The sequence below is a fragment of the Muntiacus reevesi genome, chromosome 4, assembly GCF_963930625.1.
Source record: "Muntiacus reevesi chromosome 4, mMunRee1.1, whole genome shotgun sequence".
Taxonomy (NCBI): Eukaryota; Metazoa; Chordata; class Mammalia; order Artiodactyla; family Cervidae; genus Muntiacus; species Muntiacus reevesi.
In genome coordinates this window covers 116128963-116151825 of record NC_089252.1, presented here as the reverse complement: position 1 = coordinate 116151825, position 22863 = coordinate 116128963, and the positions used below count along the sequence as shown (strand labels likewise).

General features: G+C 59.3%; 1 protein-coding gene across 4 annotated transcripts in view; it reads left to right on the top strand.

Annotated features, from left to right (window-relative positions):
* FBLN2 (fibulin 2) overlaps positions 1-22863 on the top strand; it is an 80991-nt gene that overhangs the window by 3983 nt on the left and 54145 nt on the right. For 3 of the 4 annotated variants that reach the window (XM_065933995.1, XM_065933993.1, XM_065933991.1), the window contains exon 1: positions 7033-7147. The exons of the other annotated variant lie outside the window; for it this stretch is intronic. The gene's annotated coding sequence lies outside the window, so the exon portion shown is untranslated. Of the gene's footprint in view, positions 1-7032; positions 7148-22863 lie in introns of those variants that run through there. 4 annotated transcript variants of the gene reach the window in all.

The following is a 22863-nucleotide window of genomic DNA, read 5'->3' as shown; positions in this document are numbered from 1 at the left end:
GTTCTCAGAAGACGCACAATCACTTACAAAGCCGATCAACTTCAGACGGTGGGAGAATGCCTTCGCCTGGCAGAGGGTCTAGGACCTCAGAAGACGGGTGGTCCCCAGACGTGGCGACTGGGTGAGAAGCAAGCATCCTCACGCGACTGGGGGGAGGAAATCTGTGTGCCTTTCCGGGGATCCTTTGGCAGGATATATCAGAAGCATGTACACGTCTGCACACCCTTGCAACTTCTGGATGGTGGACGAGTGCCCCAAAGTATAGGTTTGAAGATATTCTTCAGATCATTTTTCATGATAAAAACGTTGGAAATGATGAATGGAGGATCAGATCAACCGCGGTTACAGCATACAGCAGACAGCGGAATACTGGGAGGCCCTTGACTGTAGTTCAATAACCTCAGATATGCAGATGACACCACCCTTAGGGCAGAAAGTGAAGAGGAACTAAAAAGCCTCTTGATGAAAGTGAGAGAGGAGAGTGAAAAAGTTGGCTTAAAGCTCAACATTCAGAAAACTAAGATCATGGCATCTGGTCCCATCACTTCATGGGAAATACATGAGGAAACAGTGGAAGCAGTGTCAGACTTTATTTTTCTGGGCTCCAAAATCACTGCAGATGGTGACTGCAGCCATGAACTTAAAAGACGCTTACTCCTTGGAAGGAAAATTAAGACCACCCTATACAGCATATTAAAAAACAGAGACATTACTTTGCCAACAAAGGTCCGTCTGGTCAAGGCTATGGTTTTTCCAGTGGTCATGAATGGATGTGAGAGTTGGACTGTGAAGAAAGCTGAGTGCCAAAAAATGGATGCTGTTGAACTGTGGTGTTGGAGAAGACTCTTGAGAGTCGCTTGGACTACAAGGAGATCCAACCAGTCCATCCCAAAGGAGATCAGTCCTGGGTGTTCATTGGAAGGACTGATGCTGAAGCTGAAACTCCAATACTTTGGCCACCTGATGTGAAGAGTTGACTCATTGGAAAAGACCCTGATGCTGGGAAGGATTGGGGGCAGGAGGAGAAGGGGACGACAGAGGATGAGGTGGCTGGATGGCAACACTGACTCGATGGGCATGAGTTTGAGTAAACTCCGGGAGTCGGTGATGGACAGGGAGGCCTGGTGCGCTGCAGTCCATGGGGTCGCAGAGTCAGACACGACTGAGTGACTGAACTGAACTGAACTTGACTGTAGTTATGTAGATACATGTTTTGATGTAGGAAATGGCCACAGCAGAAAGTGTGTGTTAGAATTTGAGTGTGGGCGTACATATGGACTGGCTTCCCAGGTGTCCCTAGTGATAAAGAACCCGCCTGCCAATGCAGGAGACACAGGAAACTCGAGTTCGATCCCTGGGTCGGGAAGATCCCTGGAGGAGGAAATGGCAACCCACTGCAGGATTCTTGCCTAGAGAATCCCCGGGACAGAGGAGCCCGTGGGGGCTACAGTCCACAGGGTCACAGAGTCGGACATGACTGAAGCGACTTAGCATGCGTGTATGTGTACATACGTACACTCATTCATGCAACTACTTGTATATGTAAAGCAAAAGGGGTTGGGAGAGTTTCTCTTGTGAAGGTAGATTTGCTAGTGTTGAGTGTTTTACTATGCATTTCCTAACTTAGTAAAATCAGAACCAGCGTCTCCCATTTCACAGATGGGAAAACTGAGGCTCAGAGCAGACAGGAGACTTGCTGGGAGCAGGCCTCCCGTCTCAGGGCTGCCCCATTAGGGAAGGGGTGCTGAGACCTAGCTTTCCAGCCCTCCAGGGAGGTCCTAGCCCCCCGAGCAGAGCGCCCCTGGCCCGCTCCCTCCCTCTCCCCCTCCGAGGAAAGCTGGCCTGATGGGGAGACTGGGCCAAGTCTTGTCTAGGGTGACCAGAACTTTTCAGGAGTGCCAGAAATTTCATCAGAGCAGACAGAGGGATGGGCGGGGGGTGAGTCACCAACGAGCTAGGCCACAGGAGGTAGGGTCTGGCCATTCCCAGATGGGAGGCGTCAGGCCGGGCCGCTTTCCTGGAATCAGCAGACGGCTTGGGAAAGTGGAGAGAAATCCTAGAGTGGGAGAAGGATTGTGAAGTCTTCCTCCAGCTCCTCTCTCCACACAGCCCACTCCACACAATCCAGCGCCTCCAACCACTCTGCCAAGGGGTCCCCCGGCCCCTGCTCACGCCCCGTGGGTGGGGAACCTACTGCCTGACTCCTGGGTGCTCCCCTCCTGCCTCTGGGAGGGCAGGGAGAGCGTGCGGACGCTGCGCTCAGACCGCGCCGGGCTGGGGCCTCAGCTGTGCCATCAGGCCTCGGCTTCTTTGTCTGTGAAACGGGGGTGATGACAGCTAGTCCTTCAGAGACGACTTTGAGGATGAAATGAACTAATCAGCCTAGGGTTCCTGCTAAAGTCCTGCCGCTGCTGTTCAGCTCCTAGGTCGTGTCTGACTCCTTGTGACCACGTGGACCGCAGCACGCCAGGCCTCCCTGTCCTTCACCAGCTCCCAGAGCTTGCTCAGACTCGTGTCCATCGAGTCGGTGATGCCATCCAACCACCTCATCCTCTGTCGTCCCCTTCTCCTCCTGCCTTCAGTCTTTCCCAGCACCAGGGTCTTTTCAAATGCGTCAGTGCTTCACATCAGGTGACCAAAGTATTGGGAGTTTCAGCTTCAACATCAGTCCTTCCAGTGAATATTCAGGGTTGATTTCTTTTAGGATGAACTGGCTCGATCTCCTTGCTGTCCAAGGGACTCTCAAGAGTCTTCTCCAACACCACAGTTTGAACTATTAAAGTATATGATTAACAGATTAATAAACAGAGTTTATTTTTCATTCCAATCAGTGTCACCTTCACTTAAGGCAGAGCATCCTTGGAGATCATGAAAAACAGATTCCTGATGGCTACCTAATCCGGCGTCTTGAGTGGGCCTGGCCACTGCTGGGAGGTAATGCCGCCACAGTGAAACCCAGGCTATCAGCTGAGGCTCTTGCGTGCAAACAGTAAAGCCCCAGTTCAGATTGGCTGAAGCCCCAAAGGCATTTAGTACGCCCGGGAACAGGGACTGCGCTGGTGTCCGGGCTACAGACCCAGGGCTCAGCGTATGTGAGAGCTCACTTCTTTCGCAGGTGAAGGGCCAGGCCAGGTTCGGTGACCCCACGAGGCTCAGGGACGCTTCCACCCCAGCGTGACGTCCCCTGATGAACAAGGGGCCGCTCCAGCTCTGTGCCCAATCCCAGGCCCTTGCTTCAGCCAGCAGGAAGGGGAGAGGGTTCTTGACCTTCTGCAGCCAGAAGAGTGGGGCCACACGGAGGCCGGGCACGATCAGCTTTCACTGGACTGACGAGTAGGATGCTGGGGACACAGAAAGGAGCGCAGACGGGAAAGGGGCTGGAGGGACGGGTGGAGTCCAGAGCAGAGAGGGCTTGAGTGGGCCTCCAGGCCTGACTCTGAGCCTGGACCTGAGCTCCGTCCAAGCTACCTGCCAGCAGCGGCCCTTGGCCACCCCCTGGGACTGGCGTGTGTCCACCGCGGCCACTCCTAGGGGCAGAGCGTGGGACTCGGCCGCCGTTTCAGCAGGGGATTCCAGGGCCTGGCGTGAGGCACGGTGGGCTCCAGGCGGCAGGGACACAGTTCTGCCAGAAGGCTACAGGGAGCCTGTGTTTTCCCCCACTTGGCAGCACCTCCAGGCAACTGGGACTTAAAAAAAACAACCCTAACACCTGGCTGCACCCTCCGGAGACTCAGATTTAATCATTCCAGAGTGGGGTGATTCTAGACAGCAGCTTTGTCCTAGAGCTGAGTTCCCAGGGGTGGGGCCACCCTGGGTCTGTCGGACAGAAGTCTGGCAGGCAGCGCCACTCTGGGGAGGGCCTCTGTCTGAAAATCACTGTCCGTCCACTGTGAATATCTTTCCCGTCTGTAGGAAATATTCTGGCTGGGCCTGGACTCTTCAGTGTCTGTGCTGCCCAGTCACTGCGAACGTGAGGCCAGAGCGCTGAGAAAGTCGGCCCAGTGCAGAGCTCAGGTTTGGGAAAAGGAGTGGGCTCCCCGTGACCCCCAGAGGCAGCAGCAGGTGGATCCTGGGGGGAGTGAGCAGCCCCCGCGCTGCTGGCACATGGGGTGCAGGGGGATGGCGGCCGGCTCAAGCTGGCACAGACTGCGTGCAGCTAGTAACAGCGGACACTTAATTGAAGGCTCATTCACATGCCAGACACACCGTAGGCATCTTCAAAACAATCCCATGGGGCAGGAACTATTTTCCAGACGAGTCCATCGAGGGCAGAGGGCTGAAGCCACCACGGACGTCACGCAGGCAGACGTGGCTTTAAACCTACCCTTCGGCTGCAGACCCCCTGCGTCCAAACCTACGTGACTGTTGTCTAAGGTTATCACTGTGGGCACTCTCGTCTCTCAGTCACCAGGAGAGGCACGGGACCTCCTCCTGCCTACGCAGCAAGGATATAGACCCAGCAAGCTCAGGAGGCCTTCTCCGCCCCACCGGGGCTGGCAGAGGGGTTCAGGTGAGCCCCCACACCCGCCAGCCCTGGCGCCTCGATGCCCGGGAGATGGTCACTGATGTAAGCCCCCTGCGCACTCCAAGCATTCTGTCTCAGCCTTATCGGCCCAGAACTTCCTCCAATCCTGTCTTGGCCGGGCCCTGAGCCCCAGATTCCTGGTGGGTGATGTGCACTGTTTGCGATAACGGCCCTGGCAGGACTCTGAGGGGCCGGCTGCCTTGGCTCATCTCCAGCTCAGATAACAGGGAGGTATCTCCGCTTTATCTTCTGGAAAGCTGGCCAGGCCTTGGGGGCGGGTTGGAAGGTGAGGCCCAACCTCACTGCCGCCCCTCCTGGCCTGGACACCTGGGGAGGAAAGAGAGTGCATCGGAATGCAGAGAGCCGCCCAGTGCCTTCCACGGCTGTCTGCCGGCAGAAGGAAGGATTCAATTCACTACTCACCCGATCAGTGGATCGCCAGATATTTACTGAGCTCGCCCCTGGGGCCAAGCCCTGTTCAAAGTGCTCTTGGATTTCAACTCTAATCCTCCTCAGAAATCCCACGAGATTGGCCCTGATGTCATTCGGCTCATTTGACAGTTGAGACAATCAAGGCCCAGGGAGGTCAAGCAACTTGCCCAAGGTCACACAGCCGGTGGGTGGTGGAGTCCTTACCAGGCTAGCTTACCTAGAGTTACTTATAAACGGACTTTAAAAAGGCATCCAGGGACAGGAACTCTGAGGAATAGAGCAGGCAGAGGGGGACGAAGGAAGGGGCAGTTGCTATCTCTGCTGGGGTTTCAGGGAGGGCTCCCTGGGGGTGGGGGTGGGGAGTGACATCCCATTGTATGGGGATCTGGGGGAAAGCCATTCCAGGCAGAGGGAACAGCAAGTGCAGAGGCCCCAGGTGAGAACACGCTCCAGGGGAAAAGGGCCTGCAGAGAAATGGCCTGGCGGGGTTATGTGGGAAGCCACCGGCCTGGCCCCAGGCTCTCAGTACAGATCTGGCCCCTCCATCCGGCTCTGGCTCCTCTGCAGCCGGTCCTGTCTGAGCCCCTTGGCACTCTCTGGCTTCACCCCCTCCCAGCTGGGCGACCCTGGGCAGGGTCGGCTTCCCTTCTCTCTGCCTTCGCCCTTGGGTGCCTCACCCCAATCTGGGCTCTGCAGGCCTCTGGGGTGGGGGCAGGGCCCACGGCTGCTGCTCAGATGTGAGGCGGCGAGACCGCTGGACCACACGTCTCCTGGCAGGGATGGAAGGTGCTCTCAGAGGTCGCTGGGCTGAGAGAGCCACAGAGATGAAGGACAGAGTCAGAGGAGATGCGGAGACCGAGAAGGACAGAGGAAGACAGAGACACAGGCGGAGACACAGAGAGGAAGAGACAGGGTCGGTGGGGAGGGGGAGACGTCCCCAGAGAGCCTGGGAGGCCCGGGTCATCTGCAGTAGACACCCAGAGACACAGGGAGACGCTGACCCACAGCAGCAAAGAGAGATGGAGACGGGTGTGCTAGCAGATAACGAGAGAGAAAGCTGTGACTGTCTGGTCGCCACTGAATGGTACTTGCCATGGTGAAATTTCACGCTCTGTAAATTTTACAGTGAAGAGAGAGACAGCGATGGAAGGACAGAGTTCTGGGACCCTGACTCTCTCTGGGCCCTAAGTTGGTGGTGGGGAGGGACCGGGGGTGGGTCCCTGCGCCAGAGTCTAGGCCTCCAGGGTCGGGGGTTTGGGGGCCAGTGCCCCTTTCACCGGGCTGCCTTGTGTCTGGCAGCGGCTGGTTTTGCTTAAGTGGGCTTTGGGACGGGGTTCTGAGCCCTTGGCCAGGAGACAGGGCCTGGGAGGTCTTGGGAAGGCAGCCTGTCCCTGTAGGTCCTCTCACCAGGCTCCAAGGCTGCCAATCCCAGTGAGTGGGGGGCCAGACGATGCCCCCTGCCTCGGCTGTGGGGGTCAGCGTCAGGGCACTCAATCTTCTGAGCTGACAGCTTGGAGTGCTCACTGCCTGTCTCACCCAGCCAGGAGGGCATAAATTGGGGTTCTCCGTGGCTCCCCACCAACAGCCCAGGATATGACTGCTCAAGAGACAAGAAGCCTCGGCTCAGAGAGGTCAAGGGCCTTGGCTGAGGTCACACAGTGGCCACAGGCAGCCGTGTGGGCTGGGGGCTGGGACCGGGGCCGGCAGGCCAGGGGTGGTGTGGGAGCCCCCAGGACGGGTAGGGAGCGGTGAGAGGCGGCCAGGCCCCTCGGGCCCTCTCAACGTGCTCGGGGAGGCCGGCCCATCTTCCCGGCGGGGACACCGAGGCCCAGCTGGCCGAGGTGGCCAGGCCAAAGGCCCCTGAGGGCTGCAGCGCCAGGGCGGGGACTCCGCGCCGAGATGGGGCGCGCCCAGGGCGCTCGGGGCTCCAGCGCACGCGCGGCGCGGCCACGTCCGGCCCCGGGGGCGCGGCGGCGCGCGCTCGGCCCCCTCCCCGGCCGCGGCCGAGACCCCGCCCCGGAGGCGGAGGGGGCAGGGCGGCCCGGGGCCCGGCGCCCGCTCGGCCCGCCCCCCGGCCCGCCCTCCGGCCCGCCCCGCGCCGCCGCCGGGCTCCCCGAGCTCTCGACTCGCCGACGGCTGGACGGACGGACGGGCGGACGCGCGGCGGCCGGGCGAGCGGAGCGCAGCGCGGTGAGTGCACGCGGACCCCGGCCCGCGCCCCCGGGCCCCCCGGCTCCCCCTCTGCCGCGCTCCCCCGCCTGGTCCCGCCCCCGATCCCCGTCCCGGAGGGAACGGCCCTGGTCGGCCGGCACCGCTCTCCTCCTCCGCGCGTCTCTCCACCGCGGGCGGCCCAAGTTCCCCTGCTCCCGCGCACGCCCGCCCCGGACCCCCTGCGCACGCCCGGCCCCTCGCACTCTCTCCCGTCTCTTGGGTGCGCGCAGGCTTCACCCACACGTGCCTTGCACACGGGCGGCCCCGGACACGCGCGCCCGCCTCCACCCCGCTGCCTGTGAAGCGCGTGTGCCTCGCCGCCGTGCACGCGGGTGTGCCACACACGGGTGTCTGTCCCACACGCCTCTCCCGTGCGTCACATGCTCACCTGCGGTGGTCAGCAGATCCCCCCTCCCACACACGCTCCATGAATGCCCGCACAGACCAACAGCTTCCTCGTCGGGGACCCCGGCCACCCCATCCTCGGGGGCACCCTGCTTCATGCCCTCCTGACCCCGGTGGGGGCCCCGGCAAGCCCTCAGAGGCTTTGTCCCTTGTGAGGGAGCCTGGGTGGCTCCCGGAGCGCAGGCCGGGGTGACTGACCCTGCCGACCTCCCCCTCCTCTTCACCCGCCCCCCCATCCTCTCCTCCCGCCCACTCTCCAGGCAGGGGTGCCCGCTCGCCCTTTGCGGTCACAGGGTCTCAGTCCCACCTCAGTGTGTGCCCACCACTCGGGCTGGTCCAAAGCTGGCCTGAGCCAGCAGGTGTCGCCGTGACCGGCCAGACTTGGAAAAACGGAAAGAGCGTTTGGGTGCTGGCCGTCACCCCGAGCCCCTCGGATCAAGGTGCTGCTGCAGGGCCCTCCTGGAGCCAGCCGGTGCCTGGGCCTGGCCCGAGTCTGTGGCTGAGTGACTGGGACTCTGGGCGTCTCCGTCCCCACGTGCAAACAGGGGTGAAGATCCCTGCCCCCCCTCCCCCCCCCCCAGGAGGAAGGGAGGGCCTGGGAACCACTGCTGGATTGACTGCCCACCCCCCATCGGGTCCAGAGCCTTGGGAAGGGCAGTGGGCAGGGCGTGGATGGAGTCAGAGGCTCGTACACAGGAGGCGCGGACTTGCCAGCCCCCACCGAGCCTGGCCCTGGCTGTTTGGTTTGGCGCTCACCATGTTAATATTATTTTTAAAAATTTAATTAGCTGTCAGCATTTACAGATCGGTGAGCTTCACAGAAAAGCCCGGATTTCCGTCTTGTGAGAAATCGCAGGGTTCCGGAGGCTTGGGACCCATGTCGCCGGGGGGTTGGTGTCCTTGGGTAGTTTGGCTCGCCTGCCGCCCCTGGAGTCGGGGCTGGGGCCCACTTGGCCATAGTCCACAGCTGGCCGCTTTCACATTTGCAGCTGCCCCGCGATCGGCTGTATAAACTGGGGTGTCCTTGCAGCAGCAGTGCCCACCCCACGCGGGCCTGGGCCGGTGGACACGCTTCCTGCTATGGCCTTGCCGTCACTGTGACCCCGGGACCGCCAGGCGAAGACCCTGAGTCCCCCAAGGCTGCAGGGCCCCCGAGGACCGCGGTGTGTCCTGCGGGCATCAGAATTCCGTGTCTGTTCTGCCTTGCACTCGGCCGTGGCGGGGAGCAGTTTTTTCCCTTCCCCACCGTTGGCCGGCCTTGGAGGAGCAGGGCACGCTCTGCAGGGCGGGGCTCGGGCCTGGGGACAGGCTCCCAGCTCCCACTCCTTGGCGGCCTCTCCCTGGGTGGCGTGGGGCGGGGTGGTGGCTGCGTTAAGGCCTGGTTGCTATGACTCTCTGCTCTCTTTCTGCCGCATGGATGCGACTGAACTCCTGCGAGCCAAGTGTGCCTGGGATGGGTGGCCTCCTGGACGTTTGCTGACTGGCTGACTGAGGGCCGGCCCTGTGGGCGGCACGCGGGACTTGGGGGTGGAGGGCGGCCCCGGCCCTGTCCCCGCACCTCCCGAGGGCCCCGTTCCTGCTATGGAGGAGGGTGCCAAGGGCCTGTCCCGCCCTTCCGTGGCCCTGTGTCTTCTCTTCTGTAAAGCGGGTTCTGGCTGACGGCTTTCCAGGGCCCACGGTCCTGAAATGGGGTGTTGGGGAGGGGAGCTTGCAGCCCACTGCCCAGGAGGTGGCTGGCTGTCTCCCCTCTCTGGCTTCTTGCACCCTGATGTCCCACCTCTCATCGCCTGCCCCCGCACCAACCTGAAGGCCTGGCCCTGGGATGTAGCTCCAGCCTGCCAGGTGGGGTGACTCGGGCAACAGAATTGAATTGGGTTGACTTCAGACGGGGTAGTTGCTGTGAGGCGCTGCAGGCGGCAGCCCAATCGGCTGGGAGGAGAGGGTCCTTGGAGGGGGGGTCTCTGAGCTGAGGTGGGAGCGTGCAGGCGAGGGCGCAGCTGGTGCAAATGGCCTTTGGTGGGGTCTGCGAGCCTTGGTGTTCGAGGGCGGAGGCTGGAGCCAGAGGAGGGGCAGGGCAGGGATTTGGAAAGCTGCAGGGAAGTGTTTATCCAGGGAGCCACGAGCTCTAATTGCCATTTTAAGGCAGCCTTCCAGGTGGCGCAATCTGGAGGCTGTGTGCCCCCACCAAGAGGATGCTGGCAGGAGCCGGGAGGCCCTGTCCGGGCCTGGGTCCAAGGGCAGGTCTCTCCTTTGAGAAGCTACCGGGTAGGTGAGGAGACAAGGCCGTCGACAGACCTTTGAGATCCAGGGTGATACATGCTAGTGAAATAGGTGTTGGTGCAGCCTTCCGACGGAATACTATGCGGCTATAAAAACAAGGCTCTGATCCTCGAGATGCGTTGAGAGAAGAGAAGAAGGTGCTGAAGTGTGTAAAATGCAGTGTTTCTTGTGTCAAGTAAGAGCTATGAATCCGCGTTTGCTTATGTGCTCGTAGGCAAACGCTGGGAGGAAGCCCTGGGGTGAGTTACCTGTGCTTTTCCTGGAGGGCGTGTGCAGGTGGGGGACCAGGGTGTAAGATCAGGTGACACTCCCACCGTGTGCCTTGTATTTTTGGATTTTGAGCCATACCACTGTGTTCGCTGTTTAAGCATCACATTAGAGTCAGACGCAGCTGAGCCGTTGGTAGGTGAGTGAGCATTTGTGAGTTTTAAGTTCAGTGTTTAGGGACGGTTTCTAAGTTCCTTGCTTTACCGAACAGATTGACTTCTTCCTGGCACCGTGTACAAAGGTTTCCACTGCAATTAAAATGAGATGCGAGCAAAGTCACGTTTTGCAAAGTTTGGCAACTGGACAAAAGAAAAAATGCCCCCCTTTTCTCTGCCCCTTTTCCTGTAGGAGTTTTCGTCTCCAGATTTGACTGCTGGCTCTTCTGGGGTGGGCACCATGGCGCTTAGCGCCCCATCCTCAGCCTGCGTCCGCAGTCTGCCTGCCAGCCGGGCTGGCGCTCAGCAGCAGGTCCAGACCACGGGGGCCTGCTGGGCCCAGGGAAGTCCCCGCCTTGGCGACCCGCAAGGCTCAGATCCCACCAGGCCATGCTTCCCGGGACAGGATCCCCTCTTGTCAAATGGTGTTATAACCCACCTCTTAGGGTTGTTGGAAGGAGGAAGGAAGTGATACCCAGCGGGTCCTGGTTGCTGTCATTGGGGAAAGCAGTGCCAGGACCAGCTCCTCTGCCCCCCAGAGAGCCCGCTGTCTCGGGGAGACAGACGGATGCTCACTGTGAAGTCCCGAGCTGGCCGGGTGCACCCGGGACCGGGCTGGGTGGGGCTGCATAGGTGGGACATCAGCGGAGGCCAGTGGGGCTCGGGGCAGGGGCCACAGCAGGGACACATAACCCGGGGCAGCTGGAGGAGGGACCCCCGTGAGCACGGGGGTGGTCCGATCTGGGGATGCAGGAGGGCTTTCAGTTTTACCCTGGCTGCGATGAGAAATCAGGGCAAAATCCCAATCTGATTGGGATTTTCAGGGACCCTGGCTGCTGGGAGTGGGGTCGTAGCCTGCCCCCGGGAAGGTTGGCAGCCCAGGGTGGGGGTTGTGTGGGAGCAGCCGGGAGAGGCTGGCTGGGCTCGGGGTTCCTTGATATGAGGGACCTTGAGTCCCCTCCTCACACAGCACTCAGGACAGCCTCTGGTGTGGGCCGGCCCGTGACCCCTCCTGTAGCCGTCCTGAGGGCCCCAGGGACCCACGAAGGCAGCTCTGAAATGCTTCTGTCAGAGCAGTCCTGGGGGGAACCCGGGGCCTCGGGGAGTCTGGGCCTGGTCAGGGAGGGCTTCCTGGAGGGGGCGATGCTTTCTCTGTCTGTGAAGGTTGACGGGTGGACGGGAGAACACTTGTCCCTCTCGGATGAGTTGGAGGGGAGGCGGGATGTGAGGCTGGCCTCACGCCCTGGACCAGACAGGGAGGACCTTAAGTCCTGCTCCGAGGGTGGCGGGTGGGCAGCCTCGGGCGTTTCTGAGCGGAGCGGCGGGGCCCTCTGGCAGCACAGGGGTGGGACTGGGGGCGGGGGTCCGCCGGCCAGCGGGAGGCCTGGGCGGGCGACAGGGCAGGGCAGCAGGCTGAGCGTAGGTGGGAGGCTGGCTGCAAGTGAGGACCAGGGCTGGGCGGGGGCCAGGTCTGTCCACCTTGCGTCCTGCCCCGGGCGGGCCGGCCCTGGGTTATGGGGTACTGTGGCACGCACGAACCACTGATTCCTTTCCTTCGGGCTGGTCCCTTCCCGGGGCTCCTGTGGGGTCAAGTCTTGCGTCATTTTGTACTATTGTCCTCGGGGTTGTTGGAGTCTGGAAGCATTGCAAAAATGCCCGTCTTCTCATATATGGAGATTATTGCAGAGAAAGTCCTGCTTTGGGGAAAGGTTATTTCCTTCCTCCAGGGTGGGGAGCCTGGCTTTTCGGGGGGGGGTGCCGTAATGTGGGCGGCCAGGGCGCCCCCACCTGGGTCAGTGTCGGTGAGGAAGTGCTGTGTCTGTCTGCCGGGTGTGGGGGGCGGTGGTAGTTGGCGGGGAGTGTCAAGAGCCTCTGTATGGCCAAGAGGGTGGGGGCCAGCAGCCCCCACGTGCCCAGGTGTGGATGCCTGCCTGCGGCCATGGAGGTCTTGCCTTCGAGCAGACCCTGCTGGCCTCAGGCCATCTCGCCTCCTAGGGCCTCGGTTTCCTCATCTGCAAACTGCTCTGCTGACACCGGTGCCCAGGCACGGCCTGCAGTGTGAGAAGAGGGTCTGAGGTGCTGGGTGATGGTTGGGGTGCGGACCCCGCCCGGCCTGGGTGCCAATGCATCAGCCTGGGCCTGGAAAGTGGGGAGTTGGACACTGGGGGTGAGGCTGCAGGGTCCTGACCTCCAGCCCAGCCTTCCTTACTCCACGTGGTCAGGACTCCATGCACAGGGCACAAGGTGGGCAAAAAAGGCACCTGTCACCGCCCAGGAAAGATTTCCTGGCAGAGGGCGTGCTGAGCTGGATCTTGAGGGTTGAATAGGAGTTTGCTCAGGCCAGAAGGGTGTGCCTGCCAGCGGGCCCAGAGCAATGGGCAGACTGAGGAGCTGTGAGCTTGAGAGGAGCTGAGGCAGGTCCTTTACTGAACGCCTCTTGTTTGCCTGGTGCTGTGCTGCGGTCTTTATATGGCCTCTGGAGTCTGCCCTTGTTGCTGGGAGGCTGTTGTGATTGGACTCCTGAGCAGATAGGAACGGGTCTGCTCTGGGATCACATGCTCTGAGCCGCCCACAGCCTCGGGGCAGCTGGGCTCACATTTGAACCCTGACCTCCAGGGTCCAGGGCTTGATCCTACTTGCTGCCCATCTCTGCTCCAGCAGAGTTGGCTGACAGCCTTGGGGGCCCTTTGGGGACAGCTGTAAGAAGTTTCTAAATTTCAGGGCCGTGCAAATAAACGGGGGTGCTGGCCTGGCAGAGGCCCCAGACGGTCACAGAGCCTCCCTGGCTGCCCTGCCTTCCGGACGCTGATGCTTCGGAGGTTGGTCCAGGAGCCCGGGTCTTCTGGGCTGGCCCCCTGCCCATCCGCTTCATCGTACTTCCTGCCCATCCCTGTCTGTCTGTCTGTCTGTCTGCCTGCCGCTGCTCCCCTCTCTGTCTCCGTGTCCCTGCCCCCCGCCCCCGACCCCAGAGTCCGTCCCTGGCCTCCGTGAGGCTCAGAGGAGGACCCAGGAGAGGGGGCTTCTGTGTGAAGGGTGGACACTCACCGGTGGTGGTTACGGTATGACCTCCCACTTAGCCAGTGACTTGCCAGGTGACATCAGGTGAGTTTTCCTCCGTTGCTGGGGGCCCTTCTGGGATGAGTGTAGGTGACACTCCCATTGAGGACGCATCTCATATCCTGAGCTGGGGCTGGTCAAATTAACCCGGCCACACGTCCCCACTCTCCTGCCCACCAGCAGCATCAGGGCTGAGCAGGAGAGCCGGGTCCCTGCCTCTGGCACATCTGTGGGAGAGGTCAGCTCCCAGCATAGGGAGGCAACCTGCCCGCCTCGGCCCCGTGAGCATCTGGCCCGTCTGGGTAGAGGGGAGGTGGTAGCAGAACCAGCCTGCCCTGGGCACCGCGGGAGCCTGGAGCGCGGCGATGTGGGCAGAGCTGCCTGCGCTGAGGTCAGACAGGACTCGGGGTGCGGTAGGAGCTGACACCCCGATCACACGAGTGCAGCTGGGAGCCCAGTGGGCAGGGGTGCACAGGCTCACACCCACTCACATGTACTCCTGCATGCTTAAACGTGCCTCGGAGCACACACCTGCCCACACGCGTACTCACTCAGATTTCACGTGCACACAGATGCTCTTCCCTCACGCCCCTGTGCCCCAACACTCCTGCTCACACGGACCGGCAGGTAATGGACATGCGTCTCTCGTGGAGGGACCCTTGGTCTTTCAGCTTCCCTTGTAGATATGTGTCGCATCCAAAGGAGAAGGAAAACAGGGAGCCGGAGGCGGTCTGCATGAGCCCAGAGGTAGGGGGAGAACTGGCTCCCGGCCCCGCTCGGGGACTCCCCCCTCCTCCTCCAGCGGTTTCTCAGCGTGCACGGACCCCCGGAGTCCAGGGCCTGGAGGAGGGCCCGTGCCTGGTTTGGGAGGCTCTGGAGGAACGGCGGGCCCCAGAGTCAATCTCCTACCTTTGCGTCCCTTTCAGGGGAGAGACACTGGGCTCCCAGGTGGCTCAGTGGCTGAAGAGTCCGCCTGCCGTGCAGGAGGCACAGGAGACGTGGGTTCGATCCCTGGGTCGGGAAGATCCCCTGGAGGAGGGCATGATAACCCCACTCCAGTATCCATGCCTGGAGAATCCCGTGGACGGAGGAGCCTGGAGGGCTGCAGTCCGTGGGGTCACATAGAGTCATATGTAACTGGGCATACACGCGCACAGGGGATGAATTAAATCCCTGTAAAGGCCGGTTTATTCTGTGTGTGTGGGGTGATGGGTGAACCCATTCTCGGTGCCTGGCACGGAGGGACCCCTCCGGTAGGGACCGAGTACATGATCCGCTTTACCAGCGGCAGCTGACTTCTCTCAGGGCTTTTAATCACGAAATGTTGAAGATTAAGTACCATCCATTGAAAGGATCACATAGAATTTGTCTTTCAGGGAATTGCCTTGATTTTTCAGCGTTGTACGGCGCTTGCATTCCTGAGGTAAACCCTGTTTGGACACGATGTATTATTAGCCCTGTAACATGCTGCTGGCTTCAATTTTCTGACATTTTACTTAGAGCTTGGCAGCTGGATTCATAAGTGAGGCTGGCCGGTACCTCGCTCTTGTCGTGTCCACGTCTGCTTTTGGTATCAGGACTTTTCCTAGTCTCATAAAACGGGAGGAGAAGGCCCCATGCTTATTGTAGGCGCTGGAACAGTTTTTAATAGAGTGGGAATTATTGTCAGCTCTGACTGGACCAGGCCTTGGGCTGGCCTCTGCAGCTATGTTTAAATTTCATTCCACAGCGCCCTGCGAGGGTAACATGTTCTTCTCGCTGGATGGATGGGGAAAAGGAAGCTCAGAGAGTTGGAGCCTCTGGTCCGTGGTCAGACGGCAGGAGGTGGCTCCGCTGGGCTGTGAACGTGAGCCAGTCTGACGCCCGCTCCGAGCTTTGCCCGCTGTTCACCGCAGTGCAGGGGAGCCGTGGGCCTCGTTCTGGGTCTCCCACGGAGGCTGGGAGGAGCGCTGATGGAGCGAGAACTCCCCTCACTTGCTCACGGTCTGCTGGCCCACCCGCCATCCAAGCATCCGCTTGTCTGCTGACCCGTTCCCTGCCCAGCCAGCCCGTTGTCCTTCAGCCGCTCGTCCCCGTGATGCCCCCACTGTTAACCCACCCTCCCATCCACATTGCCTGCATCTCCTCACCCATCTCTCCACCCACCCACTTGCCCATCCATCAGACATTTATCCACAGGCTGGTTACTCCTCCATCCACTGATCCATCTTCACATCCATCTGTCTTTCATCTGCCATTCATTCACCCAGCATCCCTGATCGGACCACCATCCATCAGACACGCTTTCATCTCTTCATCAGCTGTCCATCCACGTGCCAATTCACTTACCCATCTGCTAGTCCACCTCATCCCCCTTCCAGCTGGTGCCCACCCACTCATCCGTCCATTGATTCATGCATCCATCTACGCCTTCATCCACGCATCCATTCATCCATCCACCCGCCCTTGGTCTTGGCCTTAAGGTTAGATTTGGGTGTGCAGACATTCAGGAGGGAGTTTGGGGTAATGATTTGTTTGGGGTAATGATACGAGCCAAAAGGAGCGGTTGGGAACCAGAGTCTTAGAATTTAGCGGAAATTACATATGTGGAGGGCGACTGAGAGAAATGCAGTAGGAAAGATAGGTGGGAATTGGACGGTGAAGGACTTTGAAAGCTAACCTTAGGAGTTTTCACTTTATCCTTGTGCCGGGGATATTCAACCCTGCTTCCATTAGTCCCAGAGAGTCTCTGAGATCCCTAAAATGATAGGCATCAGGTTTTTTTCTTTTTTTTTTTTTTTTTAATATAAGCCCATATATCTGTTAAGACTTTTGGTTGCAAGTGATGGAAAGCTTAAACAAAATGGGTTCATGACATTGCAAAGTTCAGCGTATTGGTTAGCTTCAGGTATGGCTGGATCCAGGAGCTCACCAGCTGTCACTGTGACTCTATTTCTCTTTTTTCTATATCTTGGCTTTTCTTTATTTTTGAGTTGACTCCAGCCTCAGACAGTCTCCATCTGATGACAAGATGGCTTCAGGGACCCTCAGTGTTAAATCAGTTCATATCTAATACGGTGGAAACAAGAGAAGCCGTTTGCCCAGTGTCTCACCTGAATTGGGCCTCATGGACTCAAGTCAGCCTGGTGTCCATCCCTGGGTCAGGCATTGCTGCGAGAGGAATGAGAAGCACTGGTCGGCATGACAGTTGAGTGCTGTGGACCCCGGAATGAAATCCAGGGGCCCTTCTTGGAAGGAGGGTGAGTGTACGATGGGTGATGAGAAGCCGTCCCATGTCCAGTGAGTGCTCAGCTCTGCTCACATTTTGCTTCTGTGGTGGAGATGGGTGGATTAACCAAGAGACTGGGGGTGGTAGAGAGCCATCAGAATTTCTAGCAGCTGGGAGGCAGTCGGGCAAGAAGTCCTCGGCAGGTAGGACCACGGGCAAGCTGGATGCCTGTCTGTCTGCCTGGGGCCGGGTGGAGGGCGTGGGGACGCAGGTGGGGAGGGTGATGAGCTCAGCCTTGGCCGCGGGCAGGGCCGTTTCTCACCGCTCCGCCCAGTTTGTTTCCTCTCTCCAGAGTCGTGACTCCTGGGGAAGGAAAATATCAGCTCCGTCCTGTGCCAAGAGCAGCATTTTCTTTTCTCGAGGGTTGATTGTAAGTCACGGGTGTTCATCTTTGTCATTTTTCACCTACTTATGTTGATAATGAGATTAGCGATTATATATGAAGGCTCAACTCTCACTCCGGATTTAAGGAGGTTTTAATCATTTTACTTACTTTTTTTTTTCTCTTTATGAGCAAAGAGATGGAAGGGAGGGGAAAAAGTCTGGCTGTTAAACTGGAAGGATGCTCTTCCCGGTGTTTGCACAAGCTCACCCGTGGAGGGCCTCCAGGGCCATGAGTGTGAGCACACAGACCCCATTGTGCCTTCCACCTGGGCCCCACTGCCGTCAGCACGTTGCACCCCGGGTTGGCCCGAGACCCGGGGTCCCCGGCAGTCTCCCTCTAGTCCCCCTCCACCTTGAGGGTGTCAGCGAGTCCCCTGTGCCCTCAGCCTTGCCCACTCTCCCCTGGCCAGACTTGTCTTTTTGCAGATGATGGCATCAATTACTGAGATGTCTTTCCATGAGAAAGGGAAGGAATATCGGCCTTTAAAGATGGAAGCCAGGCCTAATCACTTTTCTTTGGGTGATTTGTGACTATTTCTCATATCTGTCCACTTCGGTCCATTTCTCCTGCCAACGGCTCTCTGCTTCCTTTTTCTGGACTGTTATAATAGGCTCTTTTCTTTTAAAAGTCTCTTTCCTTGTGAAAAAACACACATACCAAAACGTACCAAAAAGTCCATGAAAGCCAGCACGCAAGTGAATAAACGCTCCTGTGACCACCGCCACTTCTGGCCCCGGAGCACAGCCCTTCCTTCCGTGGCCCTTCGCCCACCCCCGCCCAGCACCCAGGTACCCACCGGCCTCACTGGGCCTGGCTGTCTAGCCGTGCCCCTGTGCTTGCTCGCCCTCCTTGATGAGGACACAGCTTGACCCGGCTCCCTGCTTCCTGTGGCTGGAATCTTCCTCCGGCTTCCTGACGACTTCTTAACGTGCTGGGACCCGCCACCCTGTTGGAACAGTGTCCACGAAGACACTTTGCCACGTTCCCTGGGGCCCTGGGCGCGGGTGACTGACTGGTCTCCTCTCTGACCTTCTCTCCGTCCTTAATTTTCACACCCCCACCTCTTTTCCGTCTTGCTGGTCCCGTCACGTCCTCTCCCTTTGTTCTGTTTCCCTGCATGCCGGCCACAGGGAGCATAGCTGGCTCAGGCCACAGGGCTGTTACCACCTCCTGGCTCGCGTCTCCCGCATCTTAGCCAGGAGACTGGCACTTGTGCCAGGAGACTCTCAGCCCAAGCGTCGCCTTCTCGGTGAGGCCCATGCGGCCCCGTCTTGCCAGGGTCATCCCTTACAACCTAGCGTCGCCTTCTCGGTGAGGCCCGTGCGGTCCGTCTTGCCAGGGTCATCCCTCACAACCTCCTTGTTCCCGCCTCACGCGCTACTTGTCTCTTCCGTCCACCAGGATGTTGGCCACACGAGGGGTTCTTGTTCGTGGCCGCATCCCAGTACCTGTCGTGGGGGCTGGCAGGTGGCAGGTGGGCAATGAATTCCTGCAAAGTGGAGGACCCAGGCTGTGCTCCCTGGCCAGGCGGATCTGCCTTCCGATATCTGAGCCACCTTTTCCTGTTGGTGTCACTGTGGGCCCGTGTGGGCCCGCGTTTCCTTATCTGTCGAGCATGGTTAAATAAGATCAACACGCTGGAAGTTCTCAGGCCAGTGCTGGGCATTCGGTCGGTGCTGAGGAAGTAAAGGTTAATACGAACCTGATCAACAGCTAAAATCCCTCCTGACTTCCTGTGCCAAGAGCACGTTTATTTTTCGCAGGGAATTAGATGACTTCCTCTTATCAGACGAGGAGCACCGGGTCATCCTCCAATTTCCCTTTTGGCCCTGGCTGCCAGGAAGCTTACTACCACGGGGAGGTCTCGGGGGGACCCTGGCTTCCTGTGGGTCTCCAGCGCAGCACTTCTTTTCCTCCGCTCTCTCTGCTCCTTGACTCTGCACTTTGGCTCCGTAGCGCACATGTTTTATTACTTTTGACTGTAGAAGACACATAAAACTGACCCGCTGAGCCATTTTTGAATGGACACCTCAGTAGCGGTAAGTCCATTCCCACTGTTGTGTGACCGTCCCCACCATCCTCTCCAAAACCTCTCATCTTCCCAAACCGACACTCTTCCCCCTTAGACACGCGCCCCTCCCACCCCCCGCACCCCCCGGCTTGCCCTCCGTCTCTGGAGCTGACTTCCGTGAGGACCGCACGTGAGCGGGGCGTGCCGTCCTCGTTCGTGCGTCTGACTTGTTCGCTGAGCGCAGTGTCCTCCAGGTTAATCCGTGTTGTCACAGGTTTCAGAACTTCCCTTTTATGGCTGGATGATACTCCGCTGTGTGTAGGGAACCATCTGTCTGTTGATGGATGCCTGGGTTACTTTTCGCTTTTGCCTAGTGTGAATAATGCTCCTGCGAACTTCGGTGTGCAGACACTCTTTTCAGGACACGTGGTTGTCCCGTAGCTCAGTCGTGTCCAACTCTTTGCGACCCCATGGACCGCAGCACGCCAGGCCTCCCTGTCTTTCACCGTCTCCGGGAGTTTGCTCAGACTCGTGTCCGTCAAGCTGACATTTTAGGACATTACTTTCTTACCTTCCTGAGCCTGGGGTGATCCCGGCCCAAATTATATAGAAATTGAAGCCAGGTCTGGGGGTGGCCTCTTGGATTAGGCTCCCTGACCTGCTCTTGTGCGTACGCACACACGTGTGTGTGTCTGTGTGTGTGCAGCAGGGTCTGTGGCCCCCGCTGGTGCCCAGGCTGCTCCTGCTCCTGGCTCACACCCGCACCCTCTCCAGACGCTCAGCCTTGGCCGACGGTGTTGCCGCCCCGTCCGCAGGCCCAGGAGGTGATCTCCGCTGTCCTCCCTCCACCATCGTCGGCCCATGACCCTCCGATGTGCCTGACGGGGGTGAGCCCCGGGTGCTCCCCGTGGGGTCAGGCAGATGTCAGACTTGGGCCGAAACGACACCATTGCCTTCGTGTCTCCTTTTCCCTTCTCCCCAGGGTTCTTCCAGTGAGCCCCGTGCTCAGAACCCCACCTCAGGCTCCGCTTCTGGGAGGCGCCCGGGCGTCACTCCTGCCTCCCCTCCCACGCTCGTGCGTCTCGTGTGGCTACGCGGGTGATGTCGGATTCTCACACCACTGACCTTCCAGGCCGCCTGGGTAGGAGCGGGCTCCTTGGTTGCTGTTCAGTCGCTCAGCCGTGTCCGACTCCTTGCAACCCCGTGGACTCCAGCACGCCAGGCCTCCCAGTCCTTCAGTGTCTCCTGGAGTTTCCTCAGACTCACGTCCCTTGAGTCGGTGACACCATCCGACCATCTCACCCTCTGTCGTCCCCTTCTCCTCCTGCCCTCAGTCTTTCCCAGCATCAGGGTCTCTTCCAGTGAGTCGGCTCTTTGCATCAGATGCCCAAAGGATTGGAATTTCAGCTTCAGCATCAGTCCTTCCAATGAATATTCAGGACTGATGTCCTTTGGCATGCACTGGTTGGATCTCCTTGCAGTCCAAGGACTCTCAAGTCTTCTCCAACACCACAGTTCAAAAGCATCAGTTCTTCAGCATTCAGCCATCTTTGTGGTCCACCTCTCACATCTGTACCTGACTCCTGGAAAAACCATAGCTTTGACCATACAGACCTTTGTCAGCAAAGTGACGTCACTGGTTTTTAATATGCTCTCTAGGTTTGGAGGCTCCTTGGAGTGGACTTCTTGGAGTGGGCACGATTCCCTAGCTTCCACTTAGAGAAGAGACAGTTCCTAGCCCAGAACACTAGGCGGTTCAGGTAGAGGCTCTGGGCCGGAAGAAGCAGGGACCCCCACCTCCCCCGGGAGGAGGAGCCTGTGTGTAGATAGGAGAGGCCCGGGAGGGTTCCAGGGGATAGAGATGGGGTGCCGGGAGGAGCCCCATGATGTCAGTGGACAGTGAGCGTGGACCTACCGTGGACCACTGAGGCCCCGCCGTCAGGCCCAGCTTCAGGTTTTCCTAGAGAAATTGGAAATCCAGCTTGAGTGTAAAATGTTCTGATTTTATGTGTCGTAACATTAAATCAATTATGTAAATTAGTAACACTGCGGTGTTAATAACAACAACTAATTTCAGAAGCACCATGTGGGTTCCAAACACACTCCGTGGATGGATGGTGGGGTGACTGGTTGGCACTCACCCCTTGCTTGGACTCAGGGGCAGCGGGCTGTGGTCTGGACAGGCTTCTGGGGGACGCTGGGGCCAGCGCTGCTCTGTGAGGGGGCGGCCAGCAGGCCAGGTGGCCCCGATGACTTGCGTGCCTGTAACTGGTGTGTCCACACGGGTCCTGAGTGTTTATTTCCCTTCTGTCATCCCCAGCTGCTTGAGAGCCTCAGCGTTTGGCTGTGTCTGCCTCGAGTTTAAAAGAAAGATGCCCCACAGATATTTTTAAAGTTTTGAAGCCACACCAGCGTCAACCTGAGACTTTGTTCTCGTCTGGGGTTGCCTGGTAAAGATGTAGGATGCCCGGTTCTGTTGGAATTTCAGAGAAAGGATGGAATAAGTATCTCCCAAATATCGCACAGGACTGACTTAGTCCCGAACAATGATGCCTTGTTTATCCGAAATTCCTCTGTAACTGCATGTCTTGTATTTTTATTGGCTCGCTCTAGCAAGCCTGTTCTTGTCAGAATCGGAAGGCTCAGCGAACTGGAGAAAGGAAGAATTCCCTTATCTGTGATTCACTGTCTGTCACATGAGGCTAGACCCCACGCTTGGTAGTGGTGATGAGTCGATGCCCCGCGTGGGGGCATCTGGCTGGCCTTGCCAGCTCGGGGAGTGAGAGTCCGGGGCTTCTGTGGACGGGTGCGCTGTGGTCCATTTATGGGTGTGGGGGTCATCTGAATGGAGGAACGTGCGTCTGTGTTTGGGGGGCGGGTAGCAGTGAGGGTGGCAGAGACAGGAGCTCGCAGCTGGGCAGTGAGGGCAGTGGGGGTGTGGTCAGCATCACCAGCCCTGCGTTCCCCGGACGCCCTGTGGATGTGGGTCTGTGGGATGGTAGGCACGTCTCCCTGGACACCCTTGGCCGAGAGCCTTGCTGAGCGAGCCCCGGCCCCACCCTGCCCACTCCCCACTTGTGAGACCCTGACCCCGAGGCTGCATCAGAACCCCTCCCTGGCAGAGTTGTGGTCAGCCCCGGGCCACCCCACCTCCCCGCTGCTGCCCCGAGCCTGTCCTGGGCCCGCGGGGCGGGATGCCCCCAGCCGAAGGTACCTCCCGTCTTCCCTCCCTTCCCTGTCTGCTGATGGAGCGTGAGGCCCCGAGAGGATGCCCAGACGCCCATCACCGGCCATCGCCGCGGGCTGCAGATCCGGGGGGGGGACCCCGCGGGTCAGGAGAGCCCGGCGCCCACCCTGCACGCACGAGTGCCCCTTTCGCGGTGCCTGCTCCGGGGCTCACGTAGGCCGGCTGACTCTGTGACAGTCGCAGTCTTATGATCATCACCGTGCGTGCGTTGCCCAGCTTGGCTCGTCTGCGGGTGCCGGGAGAGCCTGGGGGAGCCTCACCCTGCGTCTGCCTGGTGCTCATGAGCGCCTGCCTCGGGCCCGGCGCCTGCTGACCCCAGCCCAGCCACAGGCGCTGTGCCGTCGGCCACAGGCTCTCCGTGGGTCCCCCCATTCTCTGGCTGCCGGAGGTGAGGAACCCTTTCTCAGCCCCTCCCCTCATGATTCCTCTTTTTAGGTTGGAAGGGGGCACCTCTCCGCAGAAGCCAGACATTTAGGGGGCTCTGTCCAGCAGGGGCCATGGGAGAACAGCCGCGGGCACCCCCTGGAACAGCGCGTTTGGATCCGAGAACCAGCCGTGTAGAGATTGCGCCCTCCCAGGCCTCTCTCGCGTGTGGGTTCCCGGTCGGCGTGCTCATCTAC